At 42.1% G+C, this 9,463-nt stretch overlaps 1 long non-coding RNA gene across 1 annotated transcript; it reads right to left on the reverse strand.

Annotated features, from left to right (window-relative positions):
• Positions 1 to 526: 526 nt before the first annotated feature.
• LOC116421157 lies at positions 527 to 3,526 on the reverse strand. The gene is made up of 2 exons (XR_004231463.1): positions 3,443 to 3,526; positions 527 to 1,409 (listed from the first exon to the last, which is right to left on the reverse strand). It is a non-coding gene; the product is annotated as an uncharacterized LOC116421157 (long non-coding RNA).
• Between the last annotated feature and the right edge of the window lie 5,937 nt (positions 3,527 to 9,463).

Below are 9,463 nucleotides of genomic sequence, written 5' to 3' on the forward strand. Positions count from 1 at the left end.
AAAATTTTCAAAGCCTTTTATGTTCATTATTTCATTTTATCTTTATATCTCTGTGAGGGAAGTAGTGCCAGTTTTATTTATTTCCGTTTTCCAGATAAAGAAATTGATGAAGGTTGAATCATCAATATGTGGCAGAGCTAGACTCTAAACCAGGTCTTATGAGTAAGAAATGCTAATTCACATTGGTAGACTAGTGGTTGAATCCCTCCTATAATAGAGAAGGTTTGAGTCCAATTTCCAGAAAATAGAATAATGCTTTTAAGGAGGCTGATACAAAGAACTTTGGGCTGGGAGTCAAAAGGACTAGGTTCAAATTCCCATTCTATAGTTACTTTCTAGTTATATTACCTTGGGAAAATTGATTTCTTATTTTGGGTCTCTCAAATTATCAATCTGTAAGCAAGGGGGTCATCCTAGGATGATTCTCTGAAACTATTGAGTTCTATTCTGATGGTAACAATGGTTCTTATGGAAATTCAATGCCAATGATTTTTCTCTTCTGAAACATTAGATATGAAACCATAGATGTACCAAAAATGTTTATTACATTAAGTAATCATCCTGTATGAAAACAGACTTAATTTTCTCTATTTTGCAAAAAGAAAAAAAATCCTCCAACCTCCTTTGCATCCATGCCTTTACACCTCTCAACATAGCAATTCTGAATTTGTCAGTATGTAGCCAACCCCAATGTATGCAAGAAAATTGAGATACTTCTGGACTAGATTACCTCTAAGATCTTTTCCAGTTTTTAAAGTCTATGGAAAGGAACTCTGCAGACTATTCCTTCATATGTACATAGGATCATAGGATTTAAAACTAAAAGGTCACTTAAAAGTCATATAGTCCACTCATTAAAAGAAGAAACTGAATTGTAGAGAGAAGTAACTTGAGAAAGGTCACACAACTATTAAGATTTCACCTTCCTCTTCTTCCCTTCCCCCCACTAGAAAATACAAGCCAGAATGATCAAGCCTTGGGAGAGGCAGATGTCCACAGTACTGATTGATATTGGCAGTTAATTTTGACTGTTTCCACACCAGGACTTTGGATGCTGTACAAAGAAAGAATGGGGAACAGAACTGGAGAACTGCAACTTCCCTCCTGCCTTGGGGTTTCAATGAAAGTGAATCCTAGTTCTCCTTTTCCCCCTTTTTAGCTCGGCCCAGGACCAGATGTTGCTGCTGCTTCTATGGCTGCTGAGTTGGCATTCCTGGGACTCCCAGGGATGTGCTTCAGACTGTGCATGGTAGACAGTCCCTTCCACTTCTTCCCTTACCCCCAGTCTTCTTTTCTTCATTCTTCCACCAGCCCAGACACAAAGGAAAATGGGTTTGTCTCTCTCCTCCAAATGGTGAGAAGGCAGAACTTAATCTCAGTTCTCTGTATAACCACTATTGATTGATTGCCTAAATCATATGAGATCAAAAGTATAACAGAACCTTAAAATGTGGAATAGTAGCTGGAAGGAATTTCAGCAAATAGAATGGAATTTTAGGAAATGGAATGTTAGAAGAGAGATTGTTAGAGAGGCAGCATGGCATAATGGATAGAACACCAGCTTCAAATCCTGTCTCTGGTACTTCCAGCTGGTAGACTATGGCCATGCCATTTAAACCTTTCTTGGTTTGAATTTCTTTATCTCTAAAACAGGAATGGTAATGCCTGTTGTGCTCGCCTCATCTGACAGTATGAAGCTCAAATGAGATACTGTGTGCAAAGCTCCTTGCCAACTTAAAAAAAAAAACAGCACTAAGACTTTTGGGACATCCTAAGCATCTATTCTTAGAACATAAAAGAGAAAAGCTGGAAAAGACTTCAGGATTTGGAATGTCAGAGCTGGAAGTGCCCTTAGAACATATGTCATAGAATGTCAGAGTTGGAAGAAACTTTAGAACAAAGAATGTTAAAGTTGGAAGGGATTAAAGCCAGAAGGGATCTTACCAATCACTTAGTCAAATAACTCTTTATAGATAAGGAAACTGAGACCCAGAGAGGGGATATGGTTTATCACATAGAAAGTTAGGTCACATATAACCCTCCTGACTGTCAGTATAGTGTTCTTTTATGGCACTGAGATTCCAGGTTTTAGGGAAGGGAAGTAGTGGCAATCTTTTGGAATTGGAGAATCTTTAGTGCTATCAGTAATGGTTGATAATTATGTTCACATGCTTTTCATCTTTCAAGGCTCAGTTTTAGTTGTAATCCCACTTCTGCCACAAAGCTTTCCCTGACTGTTATCAATTCATCTGTCCCTTCTCTAAAGTCCTGTTATAGGTAAGGTCAGTGTACAATTCTGCACTTAGTTATTTAGTTTTTTTTGTTTTCTATGTCCTATATCTATTTAGCTAAACTGTTGGTTTTAGCTAGGGCAGGAAGGACTAGGTCTTTGACTTTCTTCTCTCAGATCTGGAGCTTAGCACACGGGAACCAAGATTTCATTGACAGATATACAAAAATCTTAATTCGTTGTGAATTGTATTAAATGTTATTCTGTAGGCATTGGTCTGGATTCTAATAGCTACTACTACAAATACTTATGCTATATGCAATGATATATGATAATAATAAAAATAACATCTTTAATTTTCTCACTTGACTCTTCTTTGGAACTTCTTCCAACTGATTTCTCTATCATGGTCCAGGAAGCTAATTATTGGGATAATCTCATGGTTCTGCAAAATCCTATTCATTTTGGTGCCCTACCTCTTAACCATCCTCTGCCCTTTGGATTAGGGGGCTCATGAAATAATCTAAACCTCCATTTAAGGAGAGAGCTCAGCTCAGACATCTTATCTCTCGCTGGCTTGTATTGCTTTCTGGGACTCATCTGCTTATTTCACCATATCTTTGAGACCTTCTCTCTTCCCCAACTTTACATATCCCTTTTGTGTACTGTCTTCTCCCATTAGAATATAAGTTCCTTGAGAGAAAGAATTGTCTTTCTTTTTTTCATACTTATATCTCTCAAATTTAATACAATATTTTGCACATAGATAGTAAATGCTTAATAAATGTTTACTGACTTGACTAGAGCACTATAGCATTTACAAAGCACTCACAATCGTGAATTCATTTGATCACTACAAGGAGCATGAGAGATATATATCATGATAAAATACTTTTACTTTACAGATGAAGAAATGGAAACACACACGGGACAGTGATTCTCTTAAGGTCACATGGCAAGTCTGTGGTAGATCATGGCTTTGAACTTTAGTTAGTGCATTTTCCACCACATCTAAATGCCTGTTCAGATACCAGGTTAAAGGACCTCCAAATCCCACACTTTCCCCTTTAATCTGCGTTTAGCTCTTTCATAGGAGAGGACATAGTATCCTTTGATTTCCCACATTCCCAAAGGCTGAGAAGAGCCAGAGTGACTTTGGTCGGGTATTTGAGCAGAGCCCCTTCTAAGGCTTGATGAATTTCAGTGTCTCACCTGAGCAAGAGCGTAGTTCCCACGATGGCCCTATGGTGGGTAGGAGTTTGGGTGGGGAAGTTTGTGACATGATAGCTTCTTCTTAAAGCAATCTGGGACCAAAAAGAAAAATGAACTGAGGTGGGATGACTCAGGAGCTGTGAGGTATCTTTAGGACCCCAATCCCCACATCGGTTTTAGGCTCAAGCAATCATGTTGTGTTGGGATTATTTGAAGCCTTACCGTATTCAAGATGTCAGCTGTAATATAGAGGTAAATAGCCTTTGACTTGGAATCAGGAGATCTGGATTTAATTCTGGCTTTGCCAATAATAAGGTGCATGGTCATGAGTCAGATACTTCCCTCTTCTTAGAACTCAAGTTCTTCCTCTGAAAAATGACTGAGGGTGGGTTAGATGAAATCATCTAAGCTCTCTCCCAGCTGACATTCTGTTTTCTATTTTAAAGTCCTCTCTTGATCTGGAGTTCTATAATCTGAGATCCATTTCAGATCTAACTTTCTTTGTTATACATGTTCGCGTGTAATAGTCTAAGATCCTCCTAAATTCTAATATTCTGTGCCTTATGTTCTAAGGTTCTTTGTAGCCCTTCTGTGTCTGTGTTCTTGTCCAACCCTGATATTCTCCATTCTGATTACTAATATTACATAGGAGAGTTTTTCCAGCTCTGACATTCTAAGAGTTTGTCTCCCTCCCCCCATACACATATACACATGCCTGTGTACTCCATCCAAAAGGCCTCCTTTCAGTCCCTGTCTCTCCTTTCAGTTCTAACTCTGAATCCTGCGTCAAGGAGGGGGAGGTGAGGGGAGATCACTCCCTTCTGCTCTCACTCCCACCCCACCCCCTCTGTCCCCAGCAACACCATGGTCCCATCTGTCTCAGTGGCATTGAGCTTTGACATGCGAGGCCTGGGGAAGTCCAAGGTCAGCAGCTCCTAGGACCAACCAGAGCAGGCCTGAGGGATGTCAATGCCATGGGCCAGCTTTGGGCCCCTTTGCTTTGGAAGTTCTCCCACCCAGCCCCCATCCCAATAAGAAAAGTCTTTGCTGCTTTTAAGCTATCTGTGCTCCCTTATTTATTTATACGCCTGCATGTGCAATTTCCTCCCTTGAAGGCCCGTTAGCCGAATAAGGGATTACTTACGCCCCAGTTGTGGCGATCTGCTCTGCCTGCTGACTGTCCCTGCACTTTCTCTCTGCCTCTCCGGGCTGCAGCGTAATAAGTGAGGTAATTAAGTGTAGAAGACAAGTGGAGAGAAGGGAGGGCTGAGAAGAAGGAAGAATAGGAACTGGGTTCTTTTCAGGAGCAGGGGAGTGAGATAATGTATGATAATAACCTGCAATCAGGCCCTGCTGAGCTGGGCGAGTACTCCTGCCTGGAGGAGGCTCCTTTCCTCCTCCCTCCCCCAGCCCCCCAAACATCCCAGACAATCCTGTCTTTTCAAAGAAAATGGGGGAGATCGGACAGCTCCCTGCTCCCCTCCACCCCTCCCTTCCCTGGGGCAGCTGTATGGAAATAGTGTTCCCCTCTCCCTGGGTTAGGATGTGATTGTGCCTTGGTCTTTGGTTTGGGTTGGTTGGGGGGAGGCCGTATTGGTGTTGGGGCTTAGTGGGGGAAGGGAGGAGATATGGGCCCAGGGACAGGGCACTAGAGCAATCTTAGTAAGGGATGGGCTTAAAGGAAGACGAGATGACACTCTTACAATCCAGTTTTCTGCTTCTGTCTCTGAGCATACTGAGGATTTGAGAGATGGGAGTGGTGCCTGGGAAACAGCCTTAGGTAGTAGAAAGATCACTGGACAGGAGTCAGGATACTTGGATTTAGATCCTGGGTCTGTCATGAATTAACCTTTGGTCTTAAGTAAGCAACTTCTTTCTGGGTTTCAGTTTCTTCATAAATGAGAAGGTTGTAAATGAGTGGATTGGACTGCATGGTTTTGAAGACCGTTTCGATAGCTGGGGCATTCTGGGTTTTAAGCTCTTTCGGCTCTAAAGGTCTATATAATAGCCTGCAATCAGTTGTAGCCAGTCATTTTCTATCCAAAGATTCAGCTTTGATCCAGGCCCTCTCTGGTCCAACCAAATTGACCTTCTTGCTGTGCCTCATATGCCGCATTCCACCTCCAGTTTCTGTGACTTTGCACAGGCTTCCCTTCTAATGTTTACTAGCATTTATATTATACTTTAAGGTTTGCAAAATGCTTTGATTCTGTCATAAGATCTGATCCTCTCAACAGCTCTGGGATAGATGATATTATTAACTCCATTTTACAGTTGAGGAAACTGAGATTGTGAGTGAAGGGGTCAAGTTACTTGCACAATTAATAAGTTTCTGGGCAGAACTAGAACTCAGATCTTCATGACTTTGTAGCACCCTACTATTGGGTCATCTAAGTGCCTCTGTACACTGTACATCTACAATAAACAGTCTAAACTAGGTTAAGGATAACTGACAGGCTCCTGTTGGTGAGTTGTTTATCCCAAACAGATGGAAACTTCCCCTGACAGTATGGGTGGATGAGAACAACTTGTTCCAACAGCAGCCAAAGATCAAAGACACCAAGGTCAGCCATTGCATCCTGGGTCATCACTAGCAGTCAATTTTTGTCTTGTTGGTGACTGAGATGACTCTGGAAGAGAGAATAAAGCTGATGATGTGCGCAGTTCTGCTTCCGTTAAAGTTCAGTTACTGCAAAAGTCAGGACATCACCTCATGACGTCATTGGCCCTCTTTGAAAATAAAGGATGAACAACAACAACAGGAGGTTGCCTCTTAGAATCCCTGATTTCTTTCCAAGTTCAGTTCAAGGGCCACCTGTGTCAAGACTTTCCTAATTCCCTCATCAGCTAGAGACTTCTGCCCTAAATCATCTTGTACTTATTTATTTTGTATGCTTTTTCTAAGTAAATTTTTTTCTGAACAAAATGTAAGCTCCTTGAGGACAGGAACTATTTCACTCCTGCCTTTATATCCCTAGGGCCTAGCACAACAGTGCTTATTGATTGATTGATAATCTTATATTCCATGTTCTAAATTCTGTGTGTGATGTTCTAAGATCCCTTCTGGTTTCCTCTAGTTATTTACCTGCCCTTCTCTCTTTTTTTTTTAATCAAAATTTTACTCTCTCTTTTAGATCCAGCTTAAATCATACCATCTTCAAGAAAGCCATTCTAGCTCACATTGTGCTTTCTTCTCTGAACTCTTGGGGCAGCTATTGTCTGATTTATACAATGTGTTCCTGAAACCATCTTATAAAGAATAGTACTATAAGGACTTTCTGCGTATCACTAAAGTCTTCTGTTTGGACATCTATGGGAAAAACTTGAGGCATTTAGGATTAAGTAAAGTGAGAAGTGAAATAAAAATAAAGGTCTTTGTGAGATAAGGTAAGTGTTGGAAGACATAAAAACTGGGGATGATCTCTTCCCCTAAGGGGAAGAATATACTACCTGGAAATGTGTAGATGTTGGAGTGAGTGTGTGTGTGTGTGTGTGTGTGTGTGTGTGAGAGAGAGAGAGAGAGACAGACAGAGAGACAGAGAGACAGAGAGAGAGAGACAGAGAGAGGAGAGAGACAGAGACAGAGAGACAGAGGTAGAGAGAGAGACAGAAAGAGAGAGAAGAGAGACAGAGACAGAGACATAGAGAGAGACAGAGGAGAGAGACAGAGACAGAGACAGAGAGAGGGAGAGAGAGAAAGAGAGAGGAGAAAGAGAGAGGAGAAAGAGAGAGAGAGAGAGAGAGAGAGAGAGAGAGAGAGAGAAGAGAGAGAGAGAGAGAGAGAGAGAGAGAGAGAGAGAGAGAATATCAACTTGTGAGCTTTTCATGGGCAAGGGTGTGGCTCTTGCTCTTCATTTCCCAGTTGAGAGACTTCGAACTCAGTAAATGAAAATTCCTTATTACAAAGAAAATAGAGGTACAGTAGAAAGAGCCCTGGCTTGGTTATATAACCTAGGTTCAGAATCCTAACTCTGTTCCTTACTATTTGTGTGAGTTTAGACAGATCACTTCTTCTATGAGGACTTTAGTTTTCTGCTCTTTAAAATGGGGGTAATAATCCCTGCCCTGCCTCTTTCATAAGGGAGTTATCTGGATCAAATGAGATAATAGATGTGAAAGTACAGAAAATTGTCAAGTGTGGGAGAAAGGATATTTATTGTTATCTCTCTGTTAGTGATATTTGTCTTATCTACTCAGCCAGACTGGGAGCTTCTCCAAGGTTCAGACCTTATCTTATAAATCTTAAATTATAGTCATAGAGCTAGAGGGGGCCCTTAGAAACCAGCTATTCTAACCTTCTCATTTTCCTGAGAATGAAACATGCTCAAAAAGGGAAAGAGACCGAGTAAGAAGCAGAGTCAGTACTAAGGTCTAGTGCTCCTGATTCCTGGTCCAAAATTCTTCCCACTGTAGCCTACTGGGTCTCTGAACTGAGAGTGGGATGCCAGGAAACGAATGGCAGGGCTTTGGAATACGGCCATTCTGAATCCGTCTTGGTGTCTTTGTGTTGCCCAGGAAGCCAGGTTGGGGGTGGGGGCTGGCCCTAGAGCTGCCTTATCTCCTCTGTCTGGTGTCAGCAGCCTCAGTCCCTCCCTGGAAGGCTGGAGCCGAAGGAGGGAGCCTAGGGACTGAGGAATATTTGCATTTATATTAGAGGCTTATGTTTTCCTTGCTGGCGGAGGGGGCTCAAGGCAGGAGGAGAGACAGCCTGTGGCCTTGGTGGTCTGAGCAGCCTGCGGGAAAGAGAAAGGACCTTCCTTGTTGAGTTCAGGCCGGGCATGACCCTACCCTGCTGTGCCCGCAGTTGATAGGACAGCATCTGTCTAGGACAGGAAAGTACTACTCAGAATTCTTTAGTAGCTCCCTATTGCTTCTTGCATAAAATACGAAATCCTCAGCCTGCCAGCTAAAGTCTCCCACACTGCAGTTCTTGCTGACCTTTGCTTTCTTTTATTATATTCCCTATGACATATCTTTTATTCTGGTCAAATTGGCCTCATTGCTTTCCCCCCATGCATTAACTTCCTTGCCTCACCTGTATATATTTCCTTGGGTGGCCCTAGAAATCTGGAATGCACTCCCTCCCAAACTCCACCTAGTAGAGTCTCTTCTTTCCTTCCAAACACAGTTCAGGGGCCATTACCTACACCTTTCCTGCCTTCAGTTGTTTGCATCTTTAAAAAATTACTTCATATTACTTTGCCATATTTTGGGCTCCACCCTTGTTTCCTTGCCTTACTTTTCACTAAGGGGCCCCTCTGACCCAGGTACACAATACGGACCAGGTTCAATGCTAGATTCCTTTTTCCTCATATTTTTTGGTTCATTGAACCCCCACCTCAGACCCCTACACATTTTTATAGTGTAGATTGTGGTTTATATTTGGTTGCTGTCCTTTGTGCTTGAAGAGACCAAAATGGTATCACTCTATTGAGGTCAACGTACAGTGTGTCTAACTGTGGCTGATCAGACCAGTGTGAGCCTGGAAGCCTTTACCACCTGTCAGTCACAAATAGCCCTTATGGACAGACTTGCACATCACATGCTTCTTTTGAGCAAGTGCGATTCTGCTTTGCTCATAGAGCACATAGAGCCTTCTTTGATGTTGGCACACCATGTTGGGTGGTCCTGTGCCCATGTTTTCCATGGCTTACAATCGAGTCCAAAGTTCTTCAGAGAGACCTTGAAAGTGTTCTTGCATCATTTTCTCTGACCTCCATGTGAATGCTTGGCTTGTGTGAGTCCTTTGTGAAAATATTTTAGGCAAACCTATGTTTGGCATTCAAACAATGTGGCCGGCCCATTGGAGCTGTGTTTCTGCAGTAGAGTTTGAATGCTTGGCAGCTCAGGTAGAGAAAGGACCTCAGTGTCTGGTGCTTTATCTTGCTAGATAATCTTCAGAATCTTTCTAAGACAATTCAAATGGAACTGATTCAGTTTCCTGGCATGATGCTGGTGTTCTGTCCAGGTTTCATAAGCATACAACAAGGTCAGCACAATGGCCCTATAGACCTTCAGTTT

This window comes from Sarcophilus harrisii, chromosome 2 (genome assembly GCF_902635505.1).
Source record: "Sarcophilus harrisii chromosome 2, mSarHar1.11, whole genome shotgun sequence".
Taxonomy (NCBI): Eukaryota; Metazoa; Chordata; class Mammalia; order Dasyuromorphia; family Dasyuridae; genus Sarcophilus; species Sarcophilus harrisii.